At 40.6% G+C, this 20,337-nt stretch overlaps 1 long non-coding RNA gene across 1 annotated transcript; it reads left to right on the forward strand.

Moving 5' to 3' along the window:
- The first annotated feature begins 2,816 nt into the window (after positions 1–2,816).
- On the forward strand, positions 2,817–20,020 carry LOC142593268 (uncharacterized). The gene is made up of 4 exons (XR_012830943.1): positions 2,817–2,965; positions 11,307–11,378; positions 12,489–12,602; positions 19,677–20,020. It is a non-coding gene; the product is annotated as an uncharacterized LOC142593268 (long non-coding RNA).
- Positions 20,021–20,337: the final 317 nt, after the last annotated feature.

Raw genomic sequence — 20,337 nt, forward strand, 5'->3', positions numbered from 1 at the left:
TGAGAGTATGCATAACAACTTCAATTTTATGAGCATGGTCCGGGAGCTGTCATTTTAACAGAATTATGCAGATTTGGTGCCCCCTGCTGTCTTTTCTTTTATTGCCAGAGTGACCGATGAAAAATATGTGTGAAAAAAGTGCTAACTGCCCAGAACTGCACAAAACATCGCTAAAGGGCAAATTAAGGACTCTGCTTAAAAAGGCGCATTTCAACTAGAGTGTGAGTCCACAGGCTGTTTCGGTGAAGCATCCAGGAGCTGAGAATAGCAGAGCTGTATGTTGGTAGAATAATGATCACAAACGGGGTAAAAGCATCGAGTGTATCATCACTGAAGGGAACTGCATGGACACCTGAGCTTCCAGCCTTGGCACACCTCCATTGCTTGAGAGCAGGACCACAGAAAGGATTCAGTCTTTTGTGGGGATGAAACTACATGAAATCTTTGTGGTCCCTCTTTCATCGCTCAGGACTGGGTCTGCTACATTCCTGCCTCTCACCCCCAAACAGAGTTTAAATAGACTCTAAATACTTTTGTATTATGGTAGCACCTAGAGGTCTCAAGAAGTATTAGTACCAGTGGCACCCCCAGGTACATAGTGGGTGCATCTACATAAGCTTTTGTATCAACTAAACTGGAACACATGCTCCAGGAGCCTACCCAATACCCCAAGCTCCTGCAAGGGACAAGCCTACAGCTAACCCAAAGTAAAACCCCTCCGATGCACGCAGCACAGCTGTTGGGATGGTGGCACAACCTGTTTCTCTCTACAGAGCAAACCTTCTTGGGCCACACTGCATGCTGAAGTAGATGTACCCACTTAAAATGAGACTTATCCGCTGATTCTCTCTGCTGCCGAGGGTGGTTGTCTAACCTCTCCCTCCCTCTAACTGCTTGTTCCCAACCCATCCATTTCATTAGCACCAGCAACCGTCTGGTGGCACACAGGGCTTGCTTAACTTCCAGACTCAATTAAAAACTAATCTCTCCTTTTTTTTTTCCCCAAGGGCTGGTCTTTGGTTGGATCAGTTAATTGTATGGTCATGTGGGTGCCTGGTCTGATGTTAGAAGCGGGAGGAATGTCCTTTTGGCAGCAGTACAGCCTTAGATTGGCTTAAGCTAGTCATGAAACTTCTGGCCTAAATCAAATAAGGGCGTGAAGTGCCAACAGGTGCAACAGCTTGTCCAAAGTAATAGAGCACATTTCTAGCACAGCTGGGTTGAAATCCTGCTATAATCAATGGCTGAGATTTTATATCCCTAACTTTTTTAATTTCTCCATGGGTTTCTTGCCCCTTTCCTGTACTTCTCCTGGAACACTGCACAATATAAGTGATGATGAAGCAAAGCTACAGTGCCCCATCTGAGCCTCTGCAGAGCGGCAGACAGGACTTTTTGAGGAAGAATGTCTAAGTGATTTTCTACTGTAAATCAACAGCAGGATAACAAGTGATAATTTTGTTTATTCTCAAAGACATTTCTTTAAAGGGGCCTTTTCTCAGTAGTCACAGCAATGAATCGGTCAGTTACTTCCTCCCTTGGCTATCTGTGCTTGAAGATGAAAAAAAAAAAGGCATAAAAACTCCACAGAGAAGGGACAGTCCTGTCTTGCTGCAACAGGGGTGTTTAGTGACTGAGACCGGTGCCTGTATTCCTGGAAACACTGGTGCTAAGATGGCGTTGTGCTGCACTTCAAACAGATGTGTGGCAGAGGATGCTTCATCATTTCATATTCTCCTCGTGTTGGAAGGCTTTTAGGACTGACATTGAAACTACGAGTCACTGACTGTTCTGGAAAGGCTTTCTGGTGAACAAGATGAAATTTCTGTCATTTGCAGGGTCTGAGAAGGTTTTTCAACTTCAAGAGAAAAGAATTTATCCAGCTTCTCTGACACTTATTTATACACACAAGTCCTAAACGGACATTTTCAACTCTTGAACTCCTGTGACTTAGTGAGATGGTATGATCTGTATTACATCTGCTGTAGCAGTATTTAAACAAACATCCTTTATAAAATCTTGCTTGCTCCTACCATCCAGAAATCCTATTTTGTATTTCACATGTTTTATTTTTATACTTCAGCATTCAAAACACCAGAAGGCAGGAATTATTAAATTAATTATTAAATTAATTTAAATTATTAAATGTTGCACCCTGATACAAAATCAACTTGCTTACTACTTCCTTTATACTTCTTATCTTACTCAGTGTACCAGCTGCAGGGGCTGAGTCTAAAAATTCACTTCTATCTCCTCTGACTGTTGTGCAAGTCAGCAGTCTGTCCACTTTTCACCCCTTTTCAGGGTGAAACACATCCACACACAGCCATCTCAGGGGTTGTGCAAGAAGATTATGATGGTGGATCCACTTGTTTTGACCTCCCGACAGAGCACTGTGGCTCACCCTGCTTCCAGGCTCTGGGGCTGCTCCTGCAGCCGCCTTCTTGCTCTTTTTCCAGTCCTAAGCTCTCTTCTTTCTCCCCTCCTTTTTTTTTTTCCTCCCTGAAATTAACAAATTAATGTGCTTATCTAGGAGTCACCACTTGCAAAGAGCCAGGCCTCAGTGCTCTTCAGAGTGAGGAGCTAACTTTTAACTATTGAAATGAACTTGAGTGCTGGAAGAGCTGGTTTGTCACGGAAGGCTGGTGTGAAGAGGGATGAGCATGGAGGTTTAAGTCAGAAGGTCTTATTATCGCTAGACCTCAGGGCACCAGCTAATCAGTAGGGGTGTAGCTTTAGTGGGAAAAGTGTGTTTTACGATATTTATGTCTGTATCTGAAACATTTGGTTTCAGTGATACATCAGAGACACTTCATGAGCCGCTGGCGTGCTACATCATAGCAATTAATAACAATTACCAGGAGATTCCCTTCCAGTGCATGCCAGGCCCCAGCATGCAGGAAGGGATAAAATACACCACTACTCACGCTCTTCCAAGCATGCTCTTCCCAACACAGAAACTAAGGTAAGTATCATCATACTTGTCAGACATCTGTCTTCTCTCAGCATACTCTTTCCTATAATTCAAGTATTGGAACACATTTCTTCCAGCTAGTGTTTATCTGGATCTTCTTTTATCTAAAAATGCACATTTGCATATTGTGAGTTGTAGCTTTCTCCTCAGAGTATGCGAAAACACTTTTAGAATAAACAATACAGAACTGGGCAGCAAAAACCCCAAACTCAGTTCACAGTGTAAACAAAAGATCTTGTACTTACTACACTTGTTAGACATCCTGTCTAGAATAGGATGGCAAATTGCCCAAAGCTTTGTTTATGCTGGCTAGCAAAAAATGCTATAAACAAAGCAGAAGACAAACTGGTTTCTAACATGATTTGTCCAGTCTGTGAGGACTAAAATCAAACCGTTTAAGGCCAAAAAGCAACAACAACAACAAAAACTAGTGGGAGGATTGAAATGAGCTACATGTAATATAAAAAAAACCCCAAGACCAGGCATCTATGACCCAGAGCCAGAATTCAAGTCATTCGAATATAGAATGAACTGTGGAGGGACACTAAGAAAAAACAAATTTCTGTAGCAAATATCCATATTTCAGGATTAGTTCAAAGAGCAAAAGATCTGTCCACAGTCTCCTTCCAGAGACTAAACTAGAATTGTACCAAGTGCATACATATGTTATTATATCAGTAAGCACCAGTATATATTCTTATGTTAGAACAACATTATATCACATACTTTTGTTCTTATCAGAAGCTGGAACACAAAACCACTCTTTGTCCTGCAGTTAAGAACACCAGGTGAGAATCTATTAGTCTACGTAGTCAACAATGCATTTTGTGAAGCATTATTTCATTTTCTTTGAGTGCACTCTTCTGTTTCCATCTATTGTTACCTGTGGTATCTTTAGACTGTAAGCTCTTGAGAGTAGGGACTAACTTTTTCTTTGTGCCCTTGTAAAGATCAGGACAGCAGAGTCTGAAACCAGGACTATTAAATGTTACAGGAATTTAAGCAACATTATATAAAAATTCTGTCTTTTTCATGATAAACAAATTGAGCTCCAACATGTGCAGTTGTAAGGAATTTTTATCTTGAGTTCAGTATTTAAACATTTTGGTTACAACAATTAAGTATTTCCTTTCATGTGATCCTATTAAATGTGAAACACTGATGGTCATAAAAAAAGTGAGAAAAATGTAATATCGATGTTTTCAGAAAGTAATGTTGTAACACAACATTTCAGCCTGTCTGTGTGTGTGTGTGCGTGCATGTCTTGAAAGTCTCATTGCTGTCTTTCTGGCTGCAGTTTCCCTGCATGGAAACTAGGTAGGGTAGAGATGAATAAATGGTGGGAATTAATCCCAATTCTGGATGTAGACAGGGTGCACGCACTCAGGGAGCTGAAAAGCACTCCTGAGGCACACAGTATAGACACAGCTAATGCAGCCAAGAAGAGGGCCTTAGGCAATAACTGACTTTGCAGCTCTGCCTCATCTCCAGTTTTGTAACTGGATGCCTTCTGATATTGCTCCTTTTGCCACGTAGCTCTTCCTACCTGTAAAAAAAAGCTTTGGTAGTTCCATGAGACATTCCCAAAAAATAGATATAACAATGTATATAATGGGCATGTGCTTCTTGGTCCACTGCAATTAGATATTATGATTTTTGATGGTATTCCTTTATTTAAAACATGCCACTGAGAGTAAATATTTTATTGTCACTGATCCATAAACAATAGAATTTAATTTCTCATTTACTGGCTATATGGGGCTAAATCTGTATCTGGTGCTCTGTAATAAAACACAGCTCATAAAGTAATATTATGTTTTGGAATATAAATATGATGCATTACACACAACATATAATTTAATCATTTTTGACTATGGCATAAATGGTTGGAGGTGAATGCTGCCTAGACTAATACTAATTACACCTTGCACCTTTATGAACGTGCTGACCAAAGTACTTATCAGCCATGCACACAAGCAATTTGCTCTAAGCCACACAATGAGTCAGTGGCAAACAAAGGAGGGGAAACAAGGTCCCTTTATCTCCCAGACTTCTTCTGAGACAGCTTCTTGCCAACAAGAATTAAAAGCTATTTCATACTTCATAGCAATAAAGTAACTTTTTGTCAGTCATCCAGTGTGTTTTATCAGAGTTGCAACCTCAGCCTCACAAGATATTAAAAAGCTTTGTACAAGTAAATACAAATATATATATTTGTTAAATATGGTAAAACATAAACTAAATGGATGAAAGTCTTACAACTCCTAAAATAGCTCATTTTTACTATCTGTACACATTACTGAGGAAAAGAGTACTAGTCTTAAAAGCACACATTTATTGTGTAAACCTCAGTATTTTGTGTAGCCTTTCAGTGTAAGTTCACTGCAGTCATTCTCTACTACATTTTTATGGTTCTTTTAAATGACCACTGGGTGTCACAGTTATCAACACTAAACTCCACACTGGGAGGACTTTTCCAGGTTCATTTCAAAACAGATTCATATTATCAGAGATCATACCAATTCCTATACCCTAACCCCATTCCAATTTGAGGAAATAGTTTCCTCAATAAAAATAAAAATCAGCCAGAGGTAATATAAACTCTGTTCTTCTAAAAACTATAGCAAAATGGAGATTTGTCTTTCAAATTTGGTCTACAGGTAAGATTCTGTCATACTGCACATTTGTGAAGTATTTTCACTGCTAGAGTGGAATGAGGCAATTCTAGACTTCATGGACTTGAGGAATAATTTCCATAGGCTTTCTCTTTCAAAAATGATGTGCCAAGAGAATCTTTTTTTTCCTCTCCATTTTTTAAGAAACCCATTCACTTGAAGAAAGTCTAAACATTTTGTTAGCACACATAACACTACTGCCTTATACTTCCAGTCTCAGACTCAGGCAACTAGCAGAAGAATGTGAGTTTTCACGTTTTTTAATTTAAAAGTAAGTTTGTGGCCTTCATCACAGAAAAGAAAATGTGACACCAGTATAATTGGTGCCTATTCAAGTTTGCAGGGAACAGCTTTAAATCATGTGAACTGCTTCCTACCTTTGCTCAGTTGTCAGCTCCAAAGGGACAAGCCAGTGTTAACTCCACAAAGGGGCCTACGAGATGAGGAGTGTATCTGGTAGGCTGGTTTCAGCCACCCATGTGTATAACTTACACCTGGAGTACTGGAGAGCTGCTCCACCCACCCAAAGCATAGGCAGCACCAAGTAAATTGTCTGCAATTATACAGGCTACCATACTACATAATTTAAACCATGTAACCATAAAGCTTCAGTTTAGACTCCAGACACTCTGCATGAATAGTATCAGGAAGGGCTGGCACGGCTGTGGACACCTGGGAGAGGACTCACTGGATAGCCAAGTGTGTCAGGACAAGCAGGCTGGTGCTTCGAAGTGCCTGGGGCCACCACGATATCTGCAGGATGCTTGGGAAACCTCTGCAGTGCATGTGCTAAGGGATACTGGTCTGGAGCAGGTGCTGAGATCAGTCAGGGCCTCGTGTTTGGGATCATCCTGGACAACAGAGTTCTGGGGATCTTTGCCAGGACCTGTAAGATGTGAAGAAGGAAGGAGGAAGGTATTTCCTGGCATATATTTGAGGTCAACATTTGACAGCTGGATGAAGGAGCGTGGGCCTAATTCTAACTCTGTCCCCACCAGCTGAGCAACTTGTAGCTGCCGCCACATTTCAAGTTTTCTCATTCCCTACTTTTTCTTACCCATCTCTGACTTCAGAAATGGAGAGAACTAAAAATGGAAGGAGGGAACCAGCTTAATCCCTGAAAATCAGGCTCAACAGAAGCACCTACAGTTCCTGGCCACAGTTCAGGTGATGGGTGAGAGATACAGGCTGAGACATGGGCAGGTGAGACAGAAATGCCAAACAGGCACTGTCATAAGAGATGCACAACACATGGCAGGCATCAGCCTCTCTCTTATGCGCTATGTTTAGGGCCCCAGATTGCCTTAAGCAAATCGCCCTGCCCTGCCTAGCATTTTCCAACTCCTCCATCTCAGACACTTGCTGCCTGATTGGCTGAAATGACTGTCTCAGCCAGAATTGTATTTTTTTCTTATTTTTTCCTTTAACCTATTTTCATCCAAGTCCAGATGTACACAAAAAGGCACACTCAGAAGAATGTAAGCATTACCTAATACATAAAAGATGGATGCAGAGAGGAAGAGAGTTAAGCTGTTCTTCATGCCCAGCATGGCACGATAAGAAGTAATGGGTGTAAACTGCAGGTGGGAGGTTTAGATTAGACATTAGAAATGGCTTTTTAACAGTAGGCATAGTTAAGGACTTAAATAGATTGCTTGAGGAGGCTGTGAAGGATTTCAAAAACAGGTTAGACAAACATTTATCAGGAATCATGTTGGTATACATGTTTGCAGAATGGAGCAAGGAATGAATTGTTCAAAGTCCCTTCCAGTCCTGTTTTCCTGTGATTTTATGATTCAAGGATGTCTAATGGCTTATGTTCTGCTACAGATCAGTCTTAAACCAATCCCAACAATCTTAGAACACTGCCAGCAAAAAAACAGGAAGAATTTTTTTTTAATTAACATTATTCCAATTCCCTCTCTCCTTACTCAGAAAGCCCTCCCACTCTTCAACACATTCAACTGCAAAGCTGAATACAGACAGTAAAATACTGAAAGCTTTGTACTAGCAGCACTGATAACACTGTGGCAATAATACAGCAAGCAATCTGAAATCTGTATTTCTTTTGACCAAGTTCTCACCCCTTATACCCTTCCCTCCTCCTCCTCCCCGCCCCAACACAATACCTAATTTTCTAAATTACTGAAGCTATTATGCACACTTTCATTAACATAGCAGGTGCAGTTATTTAGACCATTAATGTCCTAGCAGTAGTGTAAGTTGGGAGTGACCCTACTGCAAATTAACAGTTCAGACACAAGAGGGGAATGGTGCTTTAAAATACAGCTGGAAATCTTCCACTGTACCCAAACAGGACTTCATCCAGGGTCCTTGTCTGAAAGCTGCCCCCTTAACACAAGTCACTTGAGTTGGAGGAGAAAAGTGTTACAGATTAATTCTGGTTTGTGGAGAAAAGAGGCTCTTTTCTTCCAGCTGAAGTTAAAAGCTGCCAGCAAGCATCAGCAACCTATTTGGAAATTTTGGGCTGAGTCTTCATGTGATTTGACCATGGACTTTTTCCTTCCCTTGCTATTGTATTATTTCTATGAAGTCAGTTACCAAAAGCTTCTCTGATTCAAATTTATTCTTTCTGCCCTTACCCTTCGCACTACTGTGCCACTATTTGTCTTCCCTTTTCCCTTCCCACGCTTCTCAGTAATAACTTCCTTTCCAATAGCCTGAAAGACTGATGCCAACATTAAGAAAAAAACAACAGTGGAATCCCCCCTATTCAAATGTTTCTGTTCATGTTACCTTCCCATTTTGTCTCTTCTTTCTAAAGTGTAAACTCACTGGGGCATGGACAGACATTCATTTTATGCTTGTACTAAATATCTACAAAAATAGGGTTCACCTTGCCTGGGCCTATAGGGATTACTGGTACACGGATGTTAAAAATACTGTGTTTATAAGTGAGTAATGCAATGTAATGTAATGTTGGATTGTGGCTACTACCACATACCTTCCTAAGGAAACAGAAAAAATAACCTCCAGGAATTCTTCCTGAAATATTACAAAAAATTATGAAAAACAGGAGATGCAAAAAGGACAGCATGATACATCATATTGAGAATGCTCCTGTGCTGCTTACAACCCCACATGTCGAACCACACTGACAATTACTGAATACAGTACTGGCCACAGAGTGGGGTCCCACAGTGTTTGTTTGGTATTTGCATAGCCTGTGCTACATATTCTGAATGACTTTGGTTTAGCTACCTGACTTATTATTCATATAAACCTATAGTTAAATGTAGGATATGACTGCACAGCTCAGCACAGCACTCCTACCAAACTAACTCCAAAACAAGATGCTGTATAGGTGTGTCATCGGGGTGCTCCACCCTGGTTAATTAGTGTGGCAAGCAGCTGGGAAGGCAGGCTAAGGCAGGAGACCTGCAGCTTCCACAGCCCCAGTGTCCCTCCGGGAACTGGAATGAGCAACAGGCCAAGTGGTAGACCCATCTCACTTCAAAGACTTTAAGAAATAGCCTTCTGATGTCTATGTAGGACATACGAATGTAAAGATAAGATCTGCTTCTCTTTTAACAGAGGGACTTCTTTACATGAGATTCCGGTCCAGCTAGACACAGCGGTCCTTCTTGTTCACGGCTGCCTGAAATGCTCTTCTTCTGCAGACCTACAAGGATGGCAACGTGATCATAAGTTACAGGAAACTGGGTCTTATGTTGTTTTTGATTAATTATGCCATTCAATAAATGCTAATTTGTTTCAATGGACCCTACTGTGACCTCACACCAATAAGAATTACAAAAAAATGGCGCTAAAGCCAGTAGAATTACACAAGTGTAAGCCAGTCTTAAACCAATGTAAATCTAATTTAAGTAAACCAATAACAGGTCCAATATATCATCTATCAACATACTAAAATAGAAATCTATACCAAATATTATTTGGGGTAATCACTACAAGTCATACCCAGTGAACCTCATTCTGATTTTACTACTTCTTCCTCACATAAAACTTCTGCAATGGAAAGAAAGAAGGATTAAGCCAAACAATTCCATGAAATCATTAGCTTCCTGCCACAAACACAAATCAGACACGTGTAAGAATAACAAGCTAGTTTGGCAAGATACCATAATGCCAAGTCAGGTCAGTCAGGTTATAATAATTTCTAATTAACACTCTTCCAAGTTTCAGTGTTATTTATTTGCACGTCAGTGTCACTCAGAACAATACAATATTCTTTCCTGCTTATGGAAAACTCTAAAAAAAGAAGAAAGGAAAACTTGTAGCCTGATCTGTAGAAACAGAAATCTAATGTAATGACAAATAAAAATGATGGTTGAACTTGACAACCTTTGATGAAAACATCTTTAGAAATTAGAAGACTAATATATGTCCACTGATCAAGAAAAGCATAAATCAGCAGAGGCTGAATACCACTGAAGACATGATTTCTACATCTTATTTTGATTACATTTATCCAAGCAGCAAAACTTCTCCCCATCTCAGAGGCTTTATATTGCCTTGCCCCTGAAAATGCTCCCTTTTGAAACATGCAGTAGCGCTGTTCCCTACAGATTACAAAGGCCCAACATAAAATTCAGCAGGTTGAGCCTGCTAGAGGGCTTCATTAAAAAATTAAATATTTTAATTATGCTTGCAAATTGCATGATAGTGCAATGACTATGCAATATTATTCAAAAAGACTTGTTTCAAAAGCAAAGTCATGGAAGCAGTTCTGTTGACAATCTGAATCTGCCTCAATTTAATGTATTCAGAGTATCTGTAGCTGAAAAAATTTAGACCAAATATCCATAGGGTTTGTTACATACATGAAATTATTTACAATTTAAATTAATGTTTATAGGTATACATTTTATGTAGGTAAAATGATAAAACCCATTAAAGACGTTGAAAGGCATAGCTAAAATTGTCATTCTTATGACAAACTTTAGAACATATGTAAAGTGGCATAGTCTTATTTTCAACATAATAGTGGGCATTTATTTTGTTAATATTATTAATATTTTAAAATAATATTGATCAAAAAATCTAATATTTAATCAATTATAAAGGTAAGTAGTACTGTAATAGCTCTGTGCAGAAGACAGATTAACAATGTTTTCACATCAAATATCTCACAGGACTTCAGTGAAGTGATAATATGTTGATACCAGACATTTTAAGGTACCTGCATGGTCAAGCTTTTTTAACAATAAAGTAGATGGTTCTAAGTCTCCTCTCAATGTTGAAATAATGTTACCAAAACATTGCCAAAGGAGGCATTGCAAATATCTGTTATGGGGTAAGTGATCTTATAAAATTTAAAAATTAATATGAAAAATTAATGGGTTTAAGGAACAAAAGGGCATATTTTAGAGTTTTGATGAGAAAGTTTTATTTCCAAGATGGGATAGCTGATACCTATAATTTTTCTTGTTTCTAGCAAGGAAAAGAGATTGTGGAAATAATGATAAACTGCCGGCAGTTTTGTATACTCAGAATGCTTACTGCATTTAATCAGTAAAGGTTATTAAGTTTTCATGTTGTTTTTTGCTCCTGTGCAAGTATCACAATATTTCTGTAAGAAGTTCAATAATTTGCATATTTTTAAAGCAACAAAACTAATTCAGCAGCAGTGACCACCCTTTACTATGTAATGAACTGCATTTATTAGACTCTAGCTTGGCCCAAGAGCCACAAGACACATAACCTGAAGAACCAAGAGGATGGCAAGCTCTGGGAGCAGCTTCTAGGTAAGAGGTAGTAGTCTAGATCCTCAGAGATCCCTAAAGGTCATCCTAGGATCTTACCTGAGGATCTCCTTAGACACCTGCTGCTTCTTCAGGTGATCTGTCAATAGTGGCCTCAGCATCCCTTCCTGGCCAGTAATCTTCCATAGATAAGTATTAGAAACCATTATGAACTTGAAGACAGATGATAACAGATGGCCAAGAAGTGATGTGACAGTGTGGCTCCAACTTGGCTTGTAAGCTGCATGCAATTCATGAGCCACAGGTTGGCCTCCCTGTAATATGGCAGTGGGCATTCAACTGTCATAACTTACTGTGACTGTCAATGGCCTATTGGCATCTTTCACCCATGATGACACTGTATGCATTTTCAAATCTACAATTAAAGTGGTAGAATTTAGGCCAGAATTTACCTCTTTTAACTGTATTCACCTAGAAGTTAGTGATGTAGTCTAATGTAGTTGGGCTGGGCTCCCCCTAAAGTCAATGGAGAAAGACACCAGAAAGTGATTCATCCCATCCTAAGACAAGTATCCGGAATGAATCACCTTTGTAGGTGCCTTCATCTCTCCAGAGGAAGACTAGAAAAATATCTTGGTGCTTAACTTACAGAGGTATAAAGTCAGGCTAGATGAATATCATGAACTATGTTTTTTAAAAACAAAGTTCTATCAAGGTTTTCCTGCTAATACCATTGTTAACGGTGACAGCAAAGCAGCTATTTCAAGCTACCTACTTTGCATTTGTGTTGATGCTCCTGGCAAAATGGAATTCGTCCTGTTCAGCTGTGTCTTTGGCACTACATGACTTTGGCACTGGACTTCTAACAACACAGGGGGATTCTTTTAGCTTCAGGACAGAAGCCTTTGTTTTTAGAAGAGAAAGCCTGAGCTCATTTCAGAATGCGCTGTGAGGTTTTGAGTAGCCACCGTGTGAGCTATAGTTAGCTACTTCAAGGTGACAGATTTGTTATAATTCATAATACCAGGTTCCAACTGTGCAAACACAGCAAACAGTACTACCCACAGAAGTATGTCTACATGTGCACTGAAATATTTAAAAGACCAAGCCTTTGATCCTAACTTTAAAAAAACTTCTCTTTCCTCCTTCCAGCTGGAACTACTTCCCACTGTGCCTCCCAGTTCCGAGTGTATCCAGCAGGACTCGCTCCTCTCTCGGATGTGGCATTCTGAAGAAGTGCTGTTAAGTAGGAGATACAAAGAAGGTGTTAGTATTTATAGAAAACCAGGAACTAATTTGAAAATTCTACAGACGTAATTGAGTATATTGTATCATCATGTGCTGATGGATAAAAATAGGAATGACAATATATAGGATGCCCTTAGTCAAACTGGTAATGAGTAATGCATCCAAATGAATGTCAGTAAAACCTACCTACCATGCCATGCTGCAGAAATGGTGTTGGCACTCTTCTTTAAGAGAGAAGCCACAAAAGCATGAAGGTTTAATCTGCATGTATTTGAAATGACTATATAATTTTGAGGCAAAGATTCAAATAAGGTATAAGTGTCACCCCAAACAGGTGTCAATAAAAACTATCTCTGCCTATATTCCACAGATTTTACCCTCTTCAAAAAACATTGTTTTCTATTTGAGAAATCAGATTGGTTTAGTACCAAAGACCCAAATGTATTAGTCAAAGACAAAAAAATTAGACTATAAGATACTAGAGCCTTTGGAAAAGGATCTGAATTAACTCTTCTGGAAATCACAATGTAACTTAAGTCTTGCACGAGTGTCCTGAGAGCTTGAGTGATCAGTCTTCACTACTGCACAATACAGTTGTTCCATGACTCTCTTCCCCTGCTCCTGCATCCCAGGCCAGTACAGTGCTGGAACAACACTCTTTTTCAAGCATGCAAAAGTATTTTTGTGCTAGGCTACTGGTGTTGTCTTGTGTTTTTTATTACCATAGCTATTTGAAACTTTACGAGGTCTTAAGTATGAGAAGTGGTGCCAGAGCTGATGTACTGGAAAACAGTGACAAATGAGATGAAGTAGTGAAGATTTTTTACTCTGTAAATGTATGGAGCCACATCTTTTCTCTAATTTTGTGACTCTCTATTTCTGATGTAAATACTATGCACCAACAAGGATGGATAAGCTTGTGCAGAAAGTTGGATTTTAAACAAAAACTACTGATTTCCCTTAAAATAAGGGGCACTTTAGTAGTGCAATGACATTCTTGTGACACTAACCTTTGATCTCTTGTCCAAAGCAAGTAAGGAGGGTCTGGCAGTTCACTTGCTTTTTCAAATATGGACTTGGGAAAACCATATATTCCTCATTAAGAAGGGAAAAAAAAAAATTGCTAAGTAATCCCAGGGCTCCAGGGAGTTATTCACAAGTTTAATGTTAAGATATAATCTGCTGGTGATTACGTAAGAATTTCCCCTCTCTGCCCATTCCAGAGTGGATATGAGATACTACAGTCTACATGCCTGGTCTTGAATTTTTAGCTCCAGCTGTAAGACCTCATTGCAATATAACCTTCTAGAGAAAACAGGAAAAGCAGAAAGAAAAGACTAGTGTACATGTCATTCTGGGAGAGGCTAGGCAATAGAAAGTGGTGTGTTACCCCACTCAGGGTTAGGCTCTAGGAGCTATGTGGGAGTTGGCAGACACAATTAACCAGCCTGAAATAACAATTGGCTTGAGAGCCAACAAGAAATAAAAGGCAGGGGAGCGGTCCTCCAGTAGGAAAACTAAAATAACTGCAACAATAGAAGGATAAATCTAATCTTGCACAATCCCACTGATAATCCAAGTCCTGGACCTGAAATCAACACACTAATATTAAGGAACACAGACTACAGGAGACACTCTAGACAACGGGCTTGGAAAGCCCCATGGGACAAAATCAGTGCTAGGCTTTTCTGTGGAATACCTGCCAGCTCCTGCTGCACACAACGGTCAGAAGGGGATTTAGTAAGTGTTAGAGTGAGCGTTTATGCCTATTAAGATGTGGAGGAAAAAAAGAGTCCAAGCACACTGTTATTCTGTCAGTTACAAGTGTGGAAACATCTCTTTGAAGCACATACATGGTGGCTTACCATCTTTCCAAATCCTGGCTATACATAACTTTCTAATATATCTCAAAATGACTGGTATACACAGCCAGATTTTGCAGGCTGATATCTAGGATAGTCCCAGACAGCTAAATCATGCATGCAAAGCAAGTCTGACATGTCAGATTCACAGCATATGCAATATTGTCTTGCTGTACATGCTCAGAGAAGTTGCACAGTAAGTACAAGTCTGGCATCAGCCCTCTTGCACATGCATGCTTTAGCTGCCCATATAGATAAAACTAACTTCTCTAAATACATGGCATCCTGCACATCCAGAAAGACACCTATAGCAACAGAAATACAACAGAAATGCCATGTATGCTCTTCCTATGAGAAACTGTATTGACCATATAATAATATGACACATCTTGTATTTCATAGAATCATAGAATTGTTTAGGTTGGAAAAGACCTTTAAGATCAAACAGGATATTCCATACTACATGGAATCCTCAGCGCTTTCTGACATTTATTTTTGTTACCATGCCATGCTGGGATTGCCCAGGAGAGTGCAGAGGTCAATATCAGTGTATATACATGACTTTGGTGGACAGAAGACACAGTGTGACTACCTAATATTTAATTAGGTTACAACAATAGCACTAATGTCCTTATCCTTGCCACATGAGCTCATCTACAAGGCAACATGATGTCCCTGCTGAAGCTTTGGGACATAGTATCAGTAACCCCTGAGACATGACAATGAGTCACTGTCGTGGTTTAACCCCAGCCAGCAACTAAGCACCACACAGCCGCTCACTCACTCCCCCTGCCCCAGTGGGATGGGGGAGAGAATCAGCAGAGTAAGAGTGAGAAACACTCCTGGGTTGAGATAAGAACAGTTTAATAATTGAAACAAAATAAAGTAAAATAGTAGTAGTAATAATAACAATATAATAATAACAGTAGTAATAATATACAAAACAAGTGATGCACAATGCAATTGCTCACCACCTGCCGACCAATACCCAGACAGTTCCCGAGCAGCGATCGCTGCCCCTCAGCCAATTCCCCCCAGTTTATATACTGAGCATGATGTCACATGGTATGGAATAGCCCTTTGGTCAGTTTGGATCAACTATTCTGGCTGTGCCCCCTCCCAGTTTCTTGTGCACCTGGCAGAGCATGGGAAGCTGAAAAGTCCTTGACTAGCATAAGCAGTGCTCAGCAACAACTAAAACATTAGTGTGTTATCAGTGTTATTCTCATACTAAATCCAAAACACAGCACTATGCCAGCTACTAGGAAGAAAATTAACTCTATCCCATCCAAAAACAGGACAGTCACCCATATTTTTCCCCCAATACCACAGGGATTCTTCTAGGAAGTGTATTTATAATCAGAGCAAAATTAAAGTTAGGCAAGATTCTTTGCAGGTCACTGGTTCAACCTCCTGCTCTAAACAGGGCTGTCTTCAAAGCTAAATTAGGTTGCTCAAAGCCTTGTCCAGTCTAGTTGTATCCCCATGGATGGAAAGCCCATAGCCACTCCAGGAACATGTTCCAGTACTTGATCACTCTCACTTTGAACTTTTGTTTTCTTATACACAGTTGGAATTTCTCTGGGTGCAACTTCTCACTTTTATCTCTTTTCCTGTTGGTGCACATCTCAGAGAGAAGCCTTGTGCTGTGTCTTCTCTATAATTCCCCCTGGGAAGGTGAACACTGTAATCAGATCCTGCTGTAGCCAAACCCACTTCCTCAGCTTCTCCTTGTACATCATGTGCTCCAGCCCTTACCACCTTAGCAGCCTCCGCTCAATTTGCTCTAGGCTGTTGCTGGAGGACCTAAAATTGGACAGTGGATATCCAATGTGACCTCACTGGTGCTGCACAGAGAGCACATACCTGCTGGGCATATTGATAACGCACCTCTGTAGGTGTTGAACTCCCATTCTGACCTCCTTTTGCTCACCAGGATGGCCAGGCCCTTTTGTGCTGGGCTACTCCCAAGGCAGTTGACTGTCAGCCTGTAGTGCTGTATGAGAACAGTCTATCCCACATGCAGGAGTTTGCACTTGTCTCCGTTGACCATCACAACATTCTTGCTGGCCCATTCCTGCAGCTTGCCAAGGCCACTCTTAATGGCAGCTGTGCCCTCCAGTATGTCAACTGGGAGATCATTTATGGAGATCAGCTGAAAACTTGCTGAGGGTGCATTCTGTCCTACCCCCTGAGTTACTGGTGAACGTATCAGACAGGACTTGCTCCAGTATCGATCCCTGATCCCTCCTAACCAGACATCAGACTTCAAAACAATGAGGTGCTACCCTTCAAGCCTGGTGATACAGCCGGTTTTTCACACACATAGTCCACCTACTCCATCCACATCTCCCCGGTTATAAGGTTACTGAGGGAAACCCTATCAAAAGCCCTAATAAAGTCAAGCTTAAATGGCATCCTTTGCTTTGTCCTTGCTCACTAAGCCAGAAGTCAGTGAGGTTGGGTCAGACATAACTGAACTTAAAGGCATAACTTTTTTCAGTCATCGGCAGTCTTGTCCTAAACACCACAGCCTTTCAAGTGTCATAGGGAGTGAGCACATAACAACACTCCCTCAATGCTCAAATGCACGCCAGCTGGTCCAGCAGACTTGTATATGCCCACTTTGATTCAGTCAACTTCAACTTGATCTACTGTGGGTAGTCTCCCTCTCCCCCCAAACTCTGCTCCTAGCCATGGAAGCTTGGGAGATGTGGGTTTTTCCCAATAAAGGCCAAGGTGAAGGAGGCATTGAGTATCTCAACCTTTTCCTTAACCTTTATCACCAGGTCAATCACCCAATTCTGCGGCAGGCCCACATTTTCCCTTGTCTTCCTTTTGCTGCTGATGTGCCTGTAGAGGCCGTTTTTGTTGCCCTTCACGTTCTCTTTCAGTTGCAACCCCAGCCAAGCTTTGGCTTCCCAGATTCCACTCCTTTATTAAAATACCAACCATCCTCTGCATGAAGTGATGGAACTGCAGCCCAGTGTAGTTTGCTTACAAATCCTCTATCTGTTGAATACTTTCTCAAAATGCTATTTAAGGAAGGTGGTTGTTTTTCATCCGTATCTCAGCTTTTGAAAGTTGCAAGCATATGCAGGTGCCTGTTCAATCATTTATTTAGCTGGTACTGTGGAAAATGCCATTGTTCTAAATTATTCTTTCTTCCTTTGTTCTTTGTTGTTAGTTGGTTTGTCTCCAGTAGCCTCAAATTTGATGCAGAAGTACACACACACACACACCTGACAGGAGGGAATCAAATGATTCATTACCTTCATCATGCAGATTTGACTGCTAATCCATCTCTCCAGGATTTTATCTAATATTTTCTAATATTTCAGGTCTGTCTAAGCAACTTCACATGATTATCACAAAAAACCCAGCCCCTTAATGAATGAGTTCCTTCTTATTATTCAGATCTGAACTTCCTGCCCCATCTCCTCTCAAGCAAAATGAAAAAAAAAAAAAAAATAGAGAAAACAGCCTAAGTTTTCTTAGTTGTAGTCAGCCCATAAATGATAAATTCAAGGGTGTTTTTTTCTGTTTTAACTTTCCAGATCTAGAAAAGGGAGACGCTTCTTGCTTTTCAAGCACTTGTATTTAGTCTAGAGTGTCCCAAGACAGTTTTCTTACACATAAAGATACCACTTGTTCAACATATTCTACACTTGGTCATTTAACTGGTTGTTTTTGATATGGAGTGATTGGTCTCTTCAGTCTTCCAAACTTTCACAATAACTAAGAAGTGTTTCTGAAACATTTTCTATTAAAGATATAGCTCTATACAATAGGAAGTTGTTTGAATTACAATTATAGTCAGAACTGTACATATTCTGCAGTTATGTATTACTCTGTACTTCAGTAACATGGTTGATATTATGACAGCTGTATTTAAAGTTGCCAAAATTTGTCTTTAAAATTTCTCTTCTGGGTGCTTATAAGTTTGTCAATTTTTATTGCTGAACTGTTGCATTTATTGCCTACTTTTGGGAAATTTTGAAGATATCTGAATATGATGAATGCATACTTCTGTTGTTATAATGAAGTCCTCTGTTACAAGTGAGATTTGTTTTGTATTTAACAGTTGATCTGTCCAACTGCTCAAAAAGCTGCATGCTTACTTGGATCGTCATTAAATCTGCTCTCTCTCTTAAGGGTGTGGAATAGAATTAGGATCCAAATCAGGGCTCAGCTGATGAAAGACTGCCAAAGCACAGTGCCACTGCCCCTTTCCTGATTCTCTTTTTCCTTGCTGCAGCATAAGGAGGAAGGTCTGCTAGCCACACCCTGTCTTTCAGGACCTCCTCCTGGTGACTGGGAAAAGGCTAGGTGAAGGAAAAGCCTCTCCTATGACTAGGAAAACCATAGGTGACAAAGGAGGAAAGGGGCAGGAACTACTCCAGTAACTTTCCACATGTGGCCTAGGCTCTGGCTGAGACATGCTCTTCACGCCTTGGACTCTGAATCATTCCCCTTCTACACCTTCATGTCAGCTGGGATCCTGAGAAACTTTCAGATGTCATGTCCCAGTTCCCCCGGCACAGCAGCTGGGGCCTGCACCACCCCAGCAATACCAAGCTTCTTCCTCCACTTCTTTGTGTTTCCGCTGGGGTATTTCCTCCCCCAAGGAAGGAAATGAGGTAGGGGTAGGAAGGACATTCACTGCCATTAATGCAGGAAGATGTACCTCTTAAAGGTGATCTTTTAGGTTCTTTTCCACTCCAAACACTGCTCTTACTCCAAGAATATTTAATTTAAATGAACGGGGCATACCACAGCTCTGAGACCCTTTTCTATCACAGATGGGTATATAGAGCCACTTACCCATGCGATATCGACCAGCTACAGGAAAGGGATTCTGCATTCCTTTCATTACAGATATACTCTTCAGAGTCATCAAGACAGGAGCTGGTGTGTGGAAGCAGCAGGCTACACACAGGTACTCAAAGCAGTGACTGACTAGGGAACGCTAGGCTCTCCAGGCAGTGGGAGGGCAGCGTGGCAGGGCAAGCAGCTACAGGGACAGAGGCACAAATGGGTATGGTGGGAAGGGGTTTTTACCCCCACCCCCAGACACTGAGGCACAGGGCAGGAATGAATGATGGGCAACTTGACCTTCTTGAAAACCCAGTCTTGCTCTTTAGAGCTCGCTTTTGTAAGGTGCCTCCACAGGCTTTATGCTGCTCTCTGTATTGTTCCTGTCATCCTTACCCAAACCTTTGAATTACAGATTCAGTGATGGCACCTGGGGAGGGGGAACACTGAGGAAGAAGAACACAAGAATGATGCAAAGACAGAGTGGTGGAGATGAGAGGAGAGATGGCGGTGGTGAAGTGGCTAAAACACAAGCAACGCGTTCTCCAGCAATGGCTGGTGAGCTAAGGAACACAAAATCAACATGCTCCTCTGTCCAGAAGACCAGTGTTGAATTTAACACTACAGCCACAGCTGGGCAGCGCTCAGTGACAATGCTCTTTCCATCTTCCCCCTTTGTTTTAAGAGCACTTCAGTTGGTATTGTTACTGTAAAAGCCAGTTGCAAAAGCTCTCTAAGACTCATCTTTTGAGTTTTAGAAAGCAGGCATCTTTTATTATGGAACTGAGTGCACGGGGGATACTTCCACCTAACGTGCACACCAGATTACTTCACTACAAAGATTATATACAATTTAAGATATACATATTCATCACATTTCCAAGAAATTATTACCATATTCATGTTATTTCTTGGAACTCATTAACATACATAAATGTCCTTCATGCAGGGCAATACTTATGTTCATTGGTGGTCTTTCACAGTCCTCTGGTGGTCATCGGTAGTCTTCCTCACTGTGTTCACTGGTTGAACTCAGGTTTTTGGGCATGCTCAGCTCATTTTTGGCTTGGTTATAC

Source organism: Pelecanus crispus, chromosome 3 (genome assembly GCF_030463565.1).
Source record: "Pelecanus crispus isolate bPelCri1 chromosome 3, bPelCri1.pri, whole genome shotgun sequence".
NCBI lineage: Eukaryota > Metazoa > Chordata > Aves > Pelecaniformes > Pelecanidae > Pelecanus > Pelecanus crispus.